The sequence below is a fragment of the Corapipo altera genome, unplaced genomic scaffold (assembly GCF_003945725.1).
Source record: "Corapipo altera isolate COAL_440 unplaced genomic scaffold, ASM394572v1 24b, whole genome shotgun sequence".
Lineage (NCBI taxonomy): Eukaryota > Metazoa > Chordata > Aves > Passeriformes > Pipridae > Corapipo > Corapipo altera.
The window spans coordinates 8038694-8054155 of NW_020884888.1; the positions used below are offsets into that span (position 1 = coordinate 8038694).

A 15462-nucleotide genomic window follows, 5' to 3' on the forward strand; every position below is an offset into this window, starting at 1 on the left:
GCATCAAATCCTAAATCATCATTTTAGTGATTTCTTAAATGCAAACCAATGTTAATGTTTCAGTATCTTTTACTCTTAAATGCAATATTTCACTTTACTATTTCTTCATTTGCATTTGCTATTATTTTGATTTACTGTATTATAATTTATTTTGCAATTGTAACTAATTTTGTTATATATGTAAAGTGTTTTATTAATTCTGATAGTTTTGCTAACACAACACGACAGCATATTTAGTGAATTATATCAGGTTTCCTTCTACTCCTCAGCATCAAGCAACTGTAGGGACATTAATGTATGTCTAAATTAAACTGAAGCAGCAAGTGAGTTTAGACTGGTCTAACCTTCCCCAAAGTTTTAGAGGAGCTCATCAATTACTCTGCAAAGCACCTACAGTCTTAATAGGGAGCCATTATGTGCTACTGGTTTGATACTTTCTTGCCAAGCTCCCAATGCCTTGCAAGCAATTGACTTTTTATGAGCTACTCTCGCTGACAATTTTCATCATCACAATTCTTAATTTTGACTCCTCTCATAAAGTAAAGCTTCCTGAAATCCTCCTTATATGTTGCATCTTTATTAGAAGGACCAAGAAGAAAGGGGGGAAAACAACAGGCTAGGGTGTCATTACTCTTCTTTATATCAATGAATGATGCTTTGCTCCATAAATAATCCACCAAACCCATAGTGTATGGTACAGGTGTTAGCTTGTCACAGTTTAGCCTCATATGGATATAGCCAATATATTCTTGAACATTTGGGGATTGGGAGAACACTTGCTTGTCATTTGAAGTTGAAAATAACAAAAATCTACCAAAAATTTAGGAAAACTGTTTACAATGAAAAAATACACAGTTACATTAGTGCTTGAGTAGCTGAACTCCAGCCTTAGGACTCAGCTGGAGACAAAATCTCTTCTCAGAATGCCTTGAATTTGGACAGATGCAAAACTGAACAGGTTCTTAGAGACATCTTTAAATAGAGCATAGCAGAGTGTTCAGTTTACTGGAGCAAACGCTACAGACAAACTTCATTGAACACCTACTTCATTTTTACACCCAGCTTCTGCTTTCTCATTAATGCATATACATCTACAAATCCTGAAAGCCTAGTGAAGATTTTAGAGAGAAAACAAAACAAACGGGTTCAATAATCTCTGAAGAGCATTTGCAGAAACTCTTGGGTATCAGACCAGAATCTTTTAAGTCAAAGAAGGGTAGGTGGATGAACACGAAGACTGATTTTCCACAGAAAGCTAACAGTCATTTTGGAAATATAGAAAAATATAATGTAATTATTTTTCCCCTCTGTCCCCAGCTTCTTTCTTCTTTTTAACCCTCAAGGAACTAACTTTTTTTTTAAGCGTGAATCCAAGTGCATTGGGGTAACTTAATTTCAAAAAATTAAGCAACAGCTATTCTTTTTAGAGATTCAGTTATAAAAATTTATTAATTAACTATTAAACATTTAACCATTAAGTATACTTCCTGCATGTGTGCCTGCTAAATGCAAAATGCTGGACCCTTTTTTTTTTTTGGCTTTCTACATTCAGGTGGCAGAGGCAGAAGTGGAAACCAGATGGAACATGACGGATGGGTATTCTGCTGCTGCAAAAAAGTCTCTGTAAAAGGTAATGCAGTCCAGCTTCTGAAAACTATACTTCAGGCAAGATGACTAACTAGAATAATCACAAAATCAGCAACATAAAGGAAAATATAACTTCCTGCAATAAAATGAGAAAAGCATGCAAAGATAGAGTCAAACTGGGAGGTTGACTTTGCAACCCCTTGTGGTAATGAGTGACAATCAAGATTACAAAGAAGAGGTTCATGCCTGAAAGGTGGCCTGCTTCTTTCAAGTATTGCAGTTGATCTAATAAAAGATAATATCTCCTCTAAAACCTTGCCTCTCTTAGATTTTTAATCCATTCTGAATAGAAAAACTATTGCTATTTCACTTTCCATTTGGAGATTTTAAAGAGCTTTACAAAGAGGTTTACAGGTACCACTGAGATTCTTGATGGATGAAGTATAATGGACTACCTTGATGTTTTGATACTTTACAATCCATATCCTGACTTGGATACTGATGTGCTACCACCTAATGCATGGGGACAGTTAGGTGCCTCAGTGCAGGACGTACGGAAGGTCAATCTGAAGAAGCTGGAAGAGTGGTGCTGCTGGAGATGGAGGTGCCCTCCTCTTTTCCCCGTCCTCCCCAACATAGGTGCTATCCTGAGCTGCAGCTGGCACTTCTGTAATTCATCTCCTGAAGATGGATACTTAAGCCATCCCTTACTCACAAAATACAGACAAGATGTCTACAACGTTCTTGGAGCTCTCACGTGGGATCTCAAATTCCAGCTTCAAATCCTTCAAATATCTGAAAATGTTTGGCTCCTTCTTCTTTATCCCTTGGTACAATTCATTCTCCTCCTGCCTCCTCCCTCGACTCCACCCCCCCCCCAGTCCAATGAACATTTAATGATGTCATAGAAATTGGAACTGCTTGACCCAAGGGAAGGATAATTTTGACTCGATGCCCCATCACTCTTTCTCAAAGCTTACTCTTATAGCCTGCTATTTAAGGTGCTTCTCCTGTGAGGCAGAAAATACAAACTCATATCTACCTAGGCAGAGGTGGAATTTGAAGTGGGATCTCCCAACTATTGGATGAATGCCACTAGAGCTGACTGAGGGTGTCAATGTCATGCTCAAAGAATATTTGTAACACTGAGTCTTGCAAGTGAGCCATCCATTTCTGAAATCCCAACAGGTCTGAGGTGCAAGGCCTGATGCAATGCTCAGAGCCTCAAGGCTGGAGACATAGAGGGCACATAGAGGAGCAAGATAAAAGGCACATCAGGAACCTTTTAACATTAGATGCTTAGACTACACTTGATATTCAGAGAAAAGTGGTTCTGCCCATATGTGATTGCAAAGACCTATATATTTTCTTATCTTGGAAATAAATAACTTCACATTTTCAGAATGTCCAAGCACCACCAGCTTCCAAATCTAGAGCATAGAGCAGTACGATATGAACAGAAGAGAAATCCATCGCACATTAATTCAAGCTTTGTAAATCAATAGCTAAACTGCTCAGTAAGATCCTGGAATGGTGAAGAAATCTGGTGATGGCATGAAGGTGTGCTAGGAGAAAGAATATGCAGACAAAGCTCTGCATACCTTCCAAGCTGTCTCAGTTAAGCTCTGGTTTTTTTAGATGGCAGTTTCACATGTGTACCTTACCTGTGCAGCTAAGCACAGCTGGGCATGAACTCGTCTGAATCCATTCCCATTCAAACTGCAGACATAAACCCTGTGAACACCATGAATTCTATCCTGAACTTTGCACAAATCTCTCTCTATAAGTAATTTTACTTTCATACTAAAGGAGGCTTTTAATATCCTTTGCCAGACAGCTACCAAAATTTCATGGGTGTATTAGATGGACACATTTTACGACTCTTTAACTAATTATTGTGCCTTTACTACCCTTGGTGCTTTCTACATTTGCCGACCTCAGATTATACTTACATACCCCTCGTCACATGATTTCAGACTGAGTATGACTTTCCTTCCATATCCATTCTCATTTAACTCTGATCTGTCCCTTTTTTGAAATTCTGAGTTGGTTTTCATAAAAATCTTATCTACAATCAAAGCTCTGTTTCTCTGTAATGCTTTGGGATATGCCTTATCTCATGCTATTATTAAAAACGGAAAGCTCTTTTATACAGGTATATTTTTGACCTCTGCTCTTCTCTATTTCGAACAAAACCTGCAGCAGCGTGGCCAAGAATAGAAGCAGCATCATTCAGCTCCCAATTCTATACTTTAACCACTAGATGATGCCTCCTGTGAGTATATAAAATTTCATTTAAATGCAAAATCTCATTATATTTGCTTACACTTACAATGTGTTGATATTATTTTTTATATCCTGCCTCTCCTTGACCTCCCTTGTCCTCCAGGGCTTAGCAGATTTTCCAGGTCCATTACAACAGTGGAAGAAGGTTTATGTGACTAGTTGTCACTCAGCCTGTGTGTGAAAGGTCCCCATCAAACAGCTAGGGATAGTTACTACACCATAGTCAGCCCTGTTTGAACAAAGGACTCTATGACTGTGTGAACGACACTTCTGATAAGGCAGATATTTTAGGAAACAAGCAGAAACATTTCGAGGATATTACCACTAGACAGGCATTTGTACTACCCAAGAGTTCAGCACTTTCAATATGTGATAAAATGCCAAAAAGCCGTTTTTTGCAGCCACATGTATAAAGTGGGACCCATTCCATTTAAACAGAGGACACTATATTTGTATAAAATAATGTAAAGACAGTGTCAATCTCAGACCATTACCAGTACAGCTGAAGATAAACAACACTGTGGCTCTGTAGGTAAAGTTACCAGGTAAGTGGATAAAGAGTTGTTGTCAGTATATTGTGCTCTGCCAAGAAATTAAGAAATAAGTAGAAATTAATAAAAGGTTCAATAAAAGAGGCTATAATGTGCATCAATCTATTGCAAAAGCTTTTAATAGTAAAACTATTACTTATTTGTGGCTATGGGACTTACTTGTGACTATGGCTTATTTCTGACTCTATGTCATGAAGTTGTTTTCTGAGTGCAGAAGGAAGGTAAAATAAACATTCTATTTTCTACAAAAGCTTGGGTTCTATTTAAAAATCTTGTCAACCAGAAATGGGGAGGAATGTCTGAGTAAGAGCAAACATAAAATGACTCATTATCTTCTGATAAATCAAGGCACAACAGACAATGTATTTGTCCAGCAGTATGATCATATGTTCACATTATTTTGATCAGGGATAACATTAGCCAGCTAAGCTTCACATTTGAACAGCACTTTAGCATCCAGCTTTTCATTGGGTCAGCAAACAGTCTCAGTGAACTAAGTACTCACTGCACTGAAAGGTGGTCAAAATTGAAATTTCTGTTCTGCAGGAAACCCTGACACTTCAAAATTTGATTATGCTCTAAATCAGAAAGAATGTCACTACTTCAGAATTTCCCATTAAAGAGATGTGTTGAAGAAAAGATATTCAGGAATCTAAACCAAAAGCATTTTGGTAATCACAAACCAATTTATTTTTATATAATTGAGTGGTTTAAATTTGATATAGTTAGAATCTTTGCATCAATTGTATCTAAATGCTGTCTGAACCATTTTAGATTACATTTTTATGTCGTCATAGTAATATAGTTAACATTAATATATAATGTAAAAGGCAGGACAAAATAAAGAATGGGAATTACTAAACCAGAAGATTTTTACAAAACTGAAATAATTATGTTGGACAGTTCTCTGTGGATATCTGCACTGTATCTAAAATCTTAAAATAAGACTATCCTTCATTCACTGGTAAAAAACCAGAACAAACCTCCCTCTCCCTGCCTCAAAATTACTCAGTTGAAAAACGTGATTAGGTCTGGCCTCTCTGAAGTGACTGGGAGTTCTGGCATTGACATCAATTAAGTCAGAACTTTATTCACTGATTTCAGATGGACTACCTGTGTACTTGAAAACATGCAAACATGAGTCCTGTATTGATCTGGAACCTTAATAACAAAACCTCAAAGAAAATGATCCCATCTTAATCTCAGCTGAGAGGATAGAGCAAGACTCCTAAACATAGTGCATAAAGACTCCTAAACATAGTGCATAAACTCTCAAAAAAGCAAAAGCATTGTCTAGCCAGATTCTGAGTCCATTTTCTATTAATTTATATCATCTGGAACAACAGCAAAAATAGATTATTTCAAAATTAGTTTGACCAGTCCAGCAATTTTAAAGTATTTTCAACCACAGGAAAATACTGACACTATTTTTATCATACACTTAGAAAAAAATCATTACTGTTACTGCATTATTAAAATCTGCATACCTATAAAAAAGGTAGTGATTTCCAACATTAAGCAGACATTGTTCTCAACAGTCAATATAATAAAACTAAACCATATAGTAAGATAAACAAAAAAAGAATTCACCCAATGTGGGCCAATATGCCTCAGGCACATCTATTACATGCACATCTGTCTACAGAGCAGATTGCTATCATCTAGTGTTATCAAAAGGCTCTATGTATTTCTCAGGAAACAAGCTCACACACTTTCAATAAATCATGGTGCTAAATATATGTTCCTCTGTCAGTAAGACATCGCCTTCCATTTTGGTTATGCCTGAGAATGTTTCTTTTTTTTTTTTTGTGAGTTCAGATAAAAAAAAAGAGTAGATTTTCCTCTTCCCTCCTGCCTAATCCCTTGATCTTGTGCTTTATTGCAGACTTGAAAAGCCTTGTGGGGCCCTTTTGTCATGGAACAGGCAGGGCTTCATTGCCAAGCCCATCCACACTGCCCACCACTTTTCTGATGGTACCTGGGAGACAAATTCTTTTGGACGTCCACTGGCTTGAATATAAACATGAAGCTCCTTACACCATTTTAGATGTAAGATCTTAAATAGATCTTACATCATTTTAGGCCAATATAGTCTGAAGGGACATCCCCACTGCTGCAAATCATAAAAGACTAACAACCATCTCCATCTACCTCCAAAACTATCAGCCAGTGCAAAGTAAAAGGTGTCTTAATTTCCAACAATAGAGAAGCATATTTAAAATAAAGTAGAAAACAATACTTCAAGCACGAATCACGCAACACAACAGACTGCAAAACTGCATTGAAATTTTCAGAATGCTCACTTAAAGGTTCCTTGTTTTCTTTAAATAAATATTTATTTTTGGCACATTAACTCAACATTTTTGTATCAGTAGGTGGAATGCATACTCTAATCTAAACTTCATAAGAGTATAAGTTGGAGCTTTGCAAATACTTTCACCCAAACAGATGACTATATTTAATACTGCAGTATAACCTTACCTAGTTTCTCAAATAAATTTGCAAATGGAGTGGATTACTCTGAGGATAATTAATGTGATAGGGAGGTGGGGGTTTTTTATCTTGATGTCATTATTTGAAACTGTCTAAATTAAATTGCTACATTAAGTAATCTGGGGCACCAAATGGAATTTGAACCCTACTCCCTAGGTACAGTAATTTAGCAGCAAACAAACTTATGTCACAAAGCAGACTATTCAAGCATAAGAAAGGACCTCTGTCAACCCTGGGCAAAGAGTGACTTACTTATATTCCCAGTGGAAATACACCACAGAGATGGAAACTGAACAGGGATCTCCCAAGTACCAAGGCTTTCAATACAAGTCCCAGCTATTACAGTGGAAGAACCTGCACTGACCCCACTGGATCTATATTAGAACTATGGTAGCCAGATACAAGACAAAACAGAGACAGGGAACAAGGAAACATCCACTGAAATGCTAGGTTAAGGGTCAACTGTCTGTGTTGGCAGATATGATGTACCATTTTGACAATGCAAGTCCACCGAGGTTCTCTAATCTCCGTTAAGTATTGCAGAACATTGTCAGAGAATTTTCTGCGTTTTAAATGTACAAAGAAATATTAAATACCTTGTTCTATCAATGCATATTTTTACCTATGTTTATTATTTATCTCTATGAACAACAAAAGCAAATAAAGTGTTTAACAGTGATGAGATTTAATGGCTCGATAGAATGTGTAAAAGTTTCACTAGAAACTTGTAGCTAATAGTCAGAGGTCAACATTACCACAGGCATAAAACTAGAGAAACATCCATAAAAGGATGATTCCAGACCAATTAAGGTTCAGCAAATATTCAGCATCTGTGGGTTCCTTATGGTCTTTATTAAGCCAGAATGAAAGGGTTATGCTCATAATTCTGTATTCTTTTTTCTTTTTTCCTTTATGTTTAAAATCTTTTGCTGCATTTAATCACTTTTGGTGTCTTTCCTTCTTCTTTGCAGCAATTTTGCCTGAGCACTCCTGGGAGTAGTGTTGCATTACAGATTCATCAATGATTTGCTGCTTACTCCACATTATCCCACAAGTGCTGAGGCAAACAGTTCTTCGCCAGGATCAAATGATGTTCTATATTTGCCCACAGTTTAAAATCTTGTTAATGTTGACACTTCTGACGAAAGCCTGACAGTGACACTGGAATGAGTGTAACCTGCAGGCTTTGGTGACTGCCAAATAAACAGGTACCCAGGGCACAAAGTTTTTTCTACATCCTCTATATGCCCACAGGGGTATCATCAATTTAGGGAACATCTTTTCCAGAAACAAGGTCAAATAGAACAGCTAACACACCCTGTCTGTAGGTGATGTTGCTGATGGGTGACAGGGTGACTATTTGCTATGTTGCTAAACCAGTGTGTCTGAGAAAGAGTTTTGCTCTAAAGTCAATTAACTTTAATGGAAAGACTCCAAATTACTTCAATGATCTCTGGACCAAGCTCAATAAGAACTAATTAGGTCTCCATTCCAAAGGTTAGTTGTCAGAATTATTTATGGCTTTTTGTTTGTTTGTTTTTAATATTGGACAAGAGGGTCTTTTTTAATTATTTAGAGGAACTGACATCACTTTGAAAGTCATAAATTGCAAATACAGGTGCCAGTATTAAAAAATTTAATTTCAGGTTATCAGACAAGTAGAAAAGTTTTACACACTGTGAAAATGCAATCCACTTCATGGGGACAAAGGCAATAAAAACTACAGTTAGTGACACCTGTAATTTAGTTCTGTGGTATTTACTACACTCCACAGCCTTACTAAACCTTTCATGTGTTCTACAAGAATACAACTAAGTTTCCTGACTATAGCTTCCAGTTCTGACAACAAAACCTAGGATCTAGTCCAGAGTTGGACTTTTCAGAACTCATCTCACTCATTGTGCATAAAACCCCTAACACAGAAGATTATACAAGAGAGAACATACTCGAAGAAAGAGAGGGATACAGGTACCTTATGTAGAAGTGATACCACAGCAAATGGCTGAGCAGTCTCAGTACTATCTATGATTTATTTATTCTGTCAGCAGATCATCACCTGCAAATCAAATTAAGAAATGCTCAAAATCTGAAAGTCACAAATTAGACCAGAGTGAATTATATGATGTCATTTATCTCACAATCTTCCTCCTATTTTTTCTTCCTTTCTTTTCCTGGAAACTTAAAGTTCAAAGTACAATAAACATAATACAATCAAATTGCACTTACAGCATACAAGACAGGAAATAGAGATGTAGTTCTTCACTGTGAATTGGTCAGACAACAAAATTATTTAATTTGGAGTGTAGTCTTCAAAAAAAAGACCTAAAATCAGCTTTTGGATACTAGAGTCCAATTCTCTCTGGCACTAACAAAATGTCAAGTCATTTTCTAGCAAAACATGGGTCTGTACCTTTGCTGAGCCCTGAAAACCTAGTTATAGGAGGAGAGGAGAGCCTGTCTTTGTGGTATAATGGAGAGGATGAAAGGAAAGACATAGCTCACACCCTCACATGGTGCATACAAAGGCAGAGAGCCAAAAAGCTCTTCCTGTGGGCAGAGACAGCCCTTCTTTCTCTCCGATAGGGACTAAGCCCCCTGAAAGGGAGTAAAGGAGGAGGGTTGCTCTCCTCTCCTCCATCTCCTGTTCACCAAAGGGCCAAGCTCAAGTGAATTCTGGCACAGAGATTTTCCACAGGCTGCCCCCACCTGCCCCTTTGCCAGAGACCTTGTCAGCTGAAACATGTACCTGCTCCGTACCTGCTCCAAGCCCCAGGTCGCTCACTGTCTTAAAGCAGATGAGACACCAGGGTACAAATAGAATGCACTGAAGGTTACCTGATGGAAGTCAGGGTGGACACAGGTATATGCACACACTCATCACTTGCTCTGTGTTTGGACACAAATCCCTGGCAAACAGGTTTGGTCCGAGGTGTTGGTCTGCAGGGCTAGGTTGCAGTTAACAGTCTCTTGCAGAGCTTTAGGTCAACTGCAGTTTTTAGAAGCAGTGACACTTCACTTGAGCTGAAGACAATGAAGGTGTGGGCAAACAGACTTTCTGAAAAGCAGCTTCTCAACAGTCATAAAATCACAGAACCATAGAATGACTTGGATTGGAAGGGACCTTAAAGATCATGTAGCTCCAACCCCCCTGCCGTGGACAGGGACACCTTCCATTAGATCAGGTTGCTCAGAGCTCCATCCAACCTGGCCTTGAACACTTCCAGGGATGGGGCATTCACAGCTTCTCTGGGCAAAGTCTTGTAGTGGCACTGAGTAACAGTTACTGAGATTTCTAAGAAATAGACAGACAGTAAAAAATATTTTGGATTAATATGAAGAAAAATTGGAAGAGCTTAGATGCACTACATCCTTGTGCCAACCCCAGCCTAAAGTCTTAATTACGATGTGTAAGCATCTTTTCAACTTGTGCTAAAAATAATAAAAGAACTGGCATTAATTTGTGGCCAGTCATTCTGAAAGATCCATAATGTGGAAGTTTTTAACAAGCTGCTGTCCAACATTTTTGACATGTTTTAAAACAAGCCATCCTGATCAGCCCTGTAGAGGGTAATGCTTCTAAGTTTAATGACTCTCCAAAGAGGAGGAGGCATAAAGATTTAGCGACTCAGTAGACATGACTGCACAGACCTCTGCAGCCAGCTTGGAAATGACAAATGATTTGTTAATAGAGAAGCTTTCTTTTTGTATTATTTTTTGCCGATGAAGTGAAAACAGAGCATTGATTAAGCAATCCAAGCTGAGAATATTCTATCCAAATTGGAGAGCTTTCAAACCAGCTGCTGGTTTCAAGGCTTTGAAATAGAACTTCTGCTTGTTGCTCGATGCTTAAAGATACCTATCCTGGAGCCACAGACTGATTGATGCCAAGCTGACACAGATGTATTTCAGCTGTGTGGGCCACACCACTCGCACAACACTTGTGTAAAAAAATGCTTTCTGTCTCAAATGCTACAAACTAAGAGAAAGGATTAATAGAGATATCAACAAAAAAGTTCTCTGTACAAACAGAGTATGACTGAAGAACACCAATAGCCCAACATGTTCTTGACTCACCATCACCCTTCTCTTCCACCTGTCAGAAGAAATCATTTGTACAAAAATTCAGATGGAGCCTTTCACTCACAACACTATGTTTCCGCGCAGAATTCTACAGAAGTCACCCTACATATTCAACTGTTAATAAGAACTAGGTGTCTGGAGGGAATTAAAAATATTTGTGCGATTTTTCCCCTTGCAGAAAAGAATTAAATTTTCCACAGGAGTTTTAAATACAAGCTTCTGGCCCTCACAGATGTTAAAGTTTGAGTGATTCATATTCTCATTCCCTTGTGTAGCTACATTATTAGACTGTATTTCCCTCAATTCATCAGAGAATACACTATGTCCATAATCATAAAGCAGAGATAGTGGCATGCCATGGAAGACTAGGTCCAAACAGGACAACAAGCCCCTAAGCAGAGCAGGAACAAGAAATATCTAAATTGTAATACTCAGAAGGCATTATAGAGCCTTTTTAAAATTAAAAAATGTATGATTTTGTCATTCAACATTTTGGGATTTTTTATTAAAATAAACCTGCAAAAGGAACATGGTTTTCACTACAAATATTTTAACACGCCAATTTTAACACACTGCTGCAATGAGAAATTTTCACCTTAATCAGGTCAGTTTTTTTGGATGACTGCTGAGTAAACAGCTATGCCTGTTATCTGTATTGCAGCTCTTGCTCCAGAGATAAGAAAAATCAACACAGACATATAAGCCAAATAAAAAATATGCTTTATTTTTAACAAATAAGCATTACAAGAAATTGTATTTTTATTCAACTAGTGATCTCTACATTTTACACATCCGAAAATTAAACCAGTTATTTTTGTCTTTCTGAATTTTAAATCAACACACATCACTCTAAAAGGCTGTTAACAAATGGATTGTCCTTCATGTAGCAGAATTGCTTTCGCTTTCCTGAAAAGTTCATGGAAGAGTACAAATCCTAAGGCTAAAATCCCGTTTTGTGAACATTTATCTCAGAAAACCAGGACATATACTAGAAGGGGCAGATTTCCATTACTGTGATTTAACATCCCCATTTAATCTATTATCTCCACATTCTTGATGGAAAAATTTCCAATTGTTTGAATACCTTCTTCTTCCCTGAAAAAAAACCCCAAACAATCAGAAAAAGGGAACAGAAATTTGTGTTGACTGTTTCAGAACAGAGACTGGGGGAAAAAACGCTATCAGTGATAAAATTATTAGTACTTTTTGTTGTTGTTGTTGTTAAAATGAATTACTGAGCACAAGATTTGTTGGGTGAGTAAAAGCAAAGCTGGGTGAGCCTTCTTGTAGTGCTCTCTGCAACATCATGCTGGTATTTGAAATTCCATTCACAGTCTTAGTACCATCTTGATCAGATTTTCCTTAAAATTCCTTAACATTATGCAAGCACCTTGATAAGATTTGTTGCTCTTCTTTTTGCAAATCATAAAATCATAGAATGATTCATAGAATCATAGAATGTTAAGGGGTGGAAGGGACCTTAAAGATCATCTAGTCCCAACTCCCCTTACATGGTCAGGGACACCTCTTAACAGACCAGGTTGCTCCAGGCCTTATCCAACCTGACCTTGAACACTGCCAGGGTTGGGGCATCCATAACCTCCCTGGAAAACCTGTTCCAGTATCTCACAAGCCTGACAGTTAAGTATTTCTTCCTAAGTACAGTTAGTACCAAGTACTATTTCTTTCTTCCTAAATATAGTACATGGTTTCACTGCCAGAGAGGGAAGTAATAGCTCTGTACATACAGGAGATGACACTCTATAAAACAAAATTCTGCTTTCTTTTCTTTCCTATAACCAAGGATCCTGTCTTGATGTGAAGATCACACAGCAGGTAAGTACTGAAACACACAGAGATTCCTTACTAACCCCTCCTGAATCTTTCTGACACACAGAGAAGTGACATTCCAGCTGAGTTTTATTGGTCAAATTTGGATTCACAGATGCTACTGAAGTAAATGGATGTATTTATACACAAAAGAGATTTGAAGAGGTTTTTTTTTTCATTCTCACAGCAAAAAATTACACTATTCAAAGTACCTGTGTCCATGAGATTAAAAAAATTTCTTTTCTCATTAATTATTACTTAAAATTTATTTTATAATTTATTTGTATTGGAAAAAGTATTTATAAGTAGAAACCACAGGAGAGTCATCATTCAGGTCACATTTGTGTGGCTCACCAGCTAATCTGGAAATCTAAATCTATTGAGACTTTCTAATATCTTCTCAGAATTGTGTGTCATATTACTTATGAATAGACTCAATTCAAGAGGAAGCTTTCTAAATATCAAAAAATATTTTCTGCTTTGTCATCTACTTTGTTCAGTCAGCTTATGCCTTTTGCTCAAAATTTGTAAATTAACAGACAAATCAGGTTTTGACCCGTCCACTGTCTCCTCCCTGTAAGAGATTAATGGCTAAAGAATAATCCTACTGGATTGGCTAAAAAATGCAATGGCACCAGTAGAGAACATACCATGCCTCCTCCTTTTACCAGTTGCTTTGTATATAGTGACAGATTATTAAAGTAAGTGAAACGGCAGGAAAATAAATGAAATTTTGTCTCCTTTCATTCCCAGTATCCTACTGTAATTTCCTACTCCTGATAATGACTCTACTAGATGAAAAAGGGAAAAACCTTCCTGCAACTGAGAGAAAGATTGAGAAGTCAAGGGGACTGGATGCAGCTACTGGACATGCCCCAGAGGAGTGACACTAGCTTATTTCCCCAGATTTCACAGTAACCATGAAAAGAATGTTTGCTTCCTTTGGCCTTAAATGTATTTTAGTTGCAAGCTCTTTGGGGCACAGTCTGCAGCTGAATATGCTTTTTCTAGTGTTATTGCAACATAGCCATGACATATCTTGAGACCTGACAAAAATCCCAGTAATAAGTAGTTACCAAGGAACTTCTTCCATGCAACAATTTAGTTCTGTGAAAGACCACTTTCCTGAGCACTCACTACGGTACTTGTATATTTGCAAATCACCAGTGTGACAAAAGAAAATCTAATACTTAAAAGACAGAAATAAAACACGAGTCAAGTGGCAAAAAGGCTATTAGAGAAATACCGGGCACCTGAACAAATCCGTGCATCCTTCGGTTTCCAAGCAATTTCATCTTCCAAAATATTTTGCATTTCTTTTGATACTGCATACATATCTCTTAAACAGTTAAAAAAGCCACCTCTGTGAAAAAATGCTGCACGTGGTGAAAGTACTTCAAGGAATGTAGACCCTGATCTGGAACCCTTTTCTCACACGCATAATCTTCATAGCTTTATGACATGAGAAGGATTATTTCTACAAGAGAGAATAAAGGTAGGCATAGGAACTTAAGAATTGCGCTAACATAGTAAAGCACTGTAAAATGAAATAAAATACTAAAATTTGCATTTAAGCTCTTTTAAGTTACATCTATTCTGTAATACAGAAAAAGAACAGTAAATTCAACAAGCTTTTACAAAGCTACAGCCAGCAACTAGTGGGACTTTGTAAAAAGAAGGTACTGGAAATAAGCAGAGTCCACACAGAATGCCAAAGGTACTGTCCACAAACTAGAAATATCTGAGAAGTCAAAAAATTCTAAGATAAAGCTTGAAGTTCCAAGAACTTCACTGAGTTCTGTCCTGAAAAGAATATGACAACATATAGTAAAAGGCTCTTTGGACGTATAAACAAACAAACAAACAAAACCACCCAGAAAACAAACAAACAAACCAAACAAACAAACTCAACAAAAACACACAAGGAGAAATGATGTTCCACTGCAGAAGAAGGATGGGGAAAAGATTAAGGACAACACAAGGAAGGCCTTCAATAAATATTTTTCCACAGTTTTCAATCAGAAACTTTCAGATTAAATTTAGAGACAAAGTTAGGGTGAATAATGAGAATGTGGGTATGCAAATAGAAACTCCCACAGCTAACAAAAAACTTGATTCAAAAAGTTAAATGCATCAAGCTTGAAGTCTGATTAATCACTAACTCACCCTTTTTAAAATTTTGCTCACATGTAATGCTAGTCCAGTGACAAATATTTTTAATAGCACCATCCAGCTGGGAGTGAAACTGAAAAATAGCAGATATGGTTTCTTTACTTACACAAAATCTGTGAAGAAAAATAAGAGGAGATGGCAGTTGGGAAATTACAAGCTATTTCGTTGGATCTCATTAGTATGAAAGGCCTTAAAATACATTTTGAGAGAGACAATATATAAAGACACAGAAGTAAATGAAAAATGGGATAAAATGCAACAGCAATTTCCCAAAAGGACACCACACAAATTATCCACATAGTTTTCTTAGATGAGGTAAGTGATTTTGTGAACAGATGAAGTGTAATAGATCTCATCTTTCAGGACTGTAGGACTGCATTTGACACTGTGTTACATGTTATTAAGGAATCTGAGAACTACGACTTTTTTAGTGGTTAAAAAAAACAGCTGAAGGAGGACTAAT

The 15462-nt window shown here is 37.1% G+C and overlaps 1 long non-coding RNA gene across 2 annotated transcripts in view; it reads right to left on the minus strand.

The window, feature by feature from the left end:
* Positions 1 to 15462, minus strand: part of LOC113947420 — a 101147-nt gene that overhangs the window by 72961 nt on the left and 12724 nt on the right. For both annotated transcript variants that reach the window (XR_003527717.1, XR_003527716.1), the window contains exon 2: positions 8890 to 8973. This is a non-coding gene — a long non-coding RNA (uncharacterized LOC113947420). The remainder of the gene's footprint in view (positions 1 to 8889; positions 8974 to 15462) is intronic.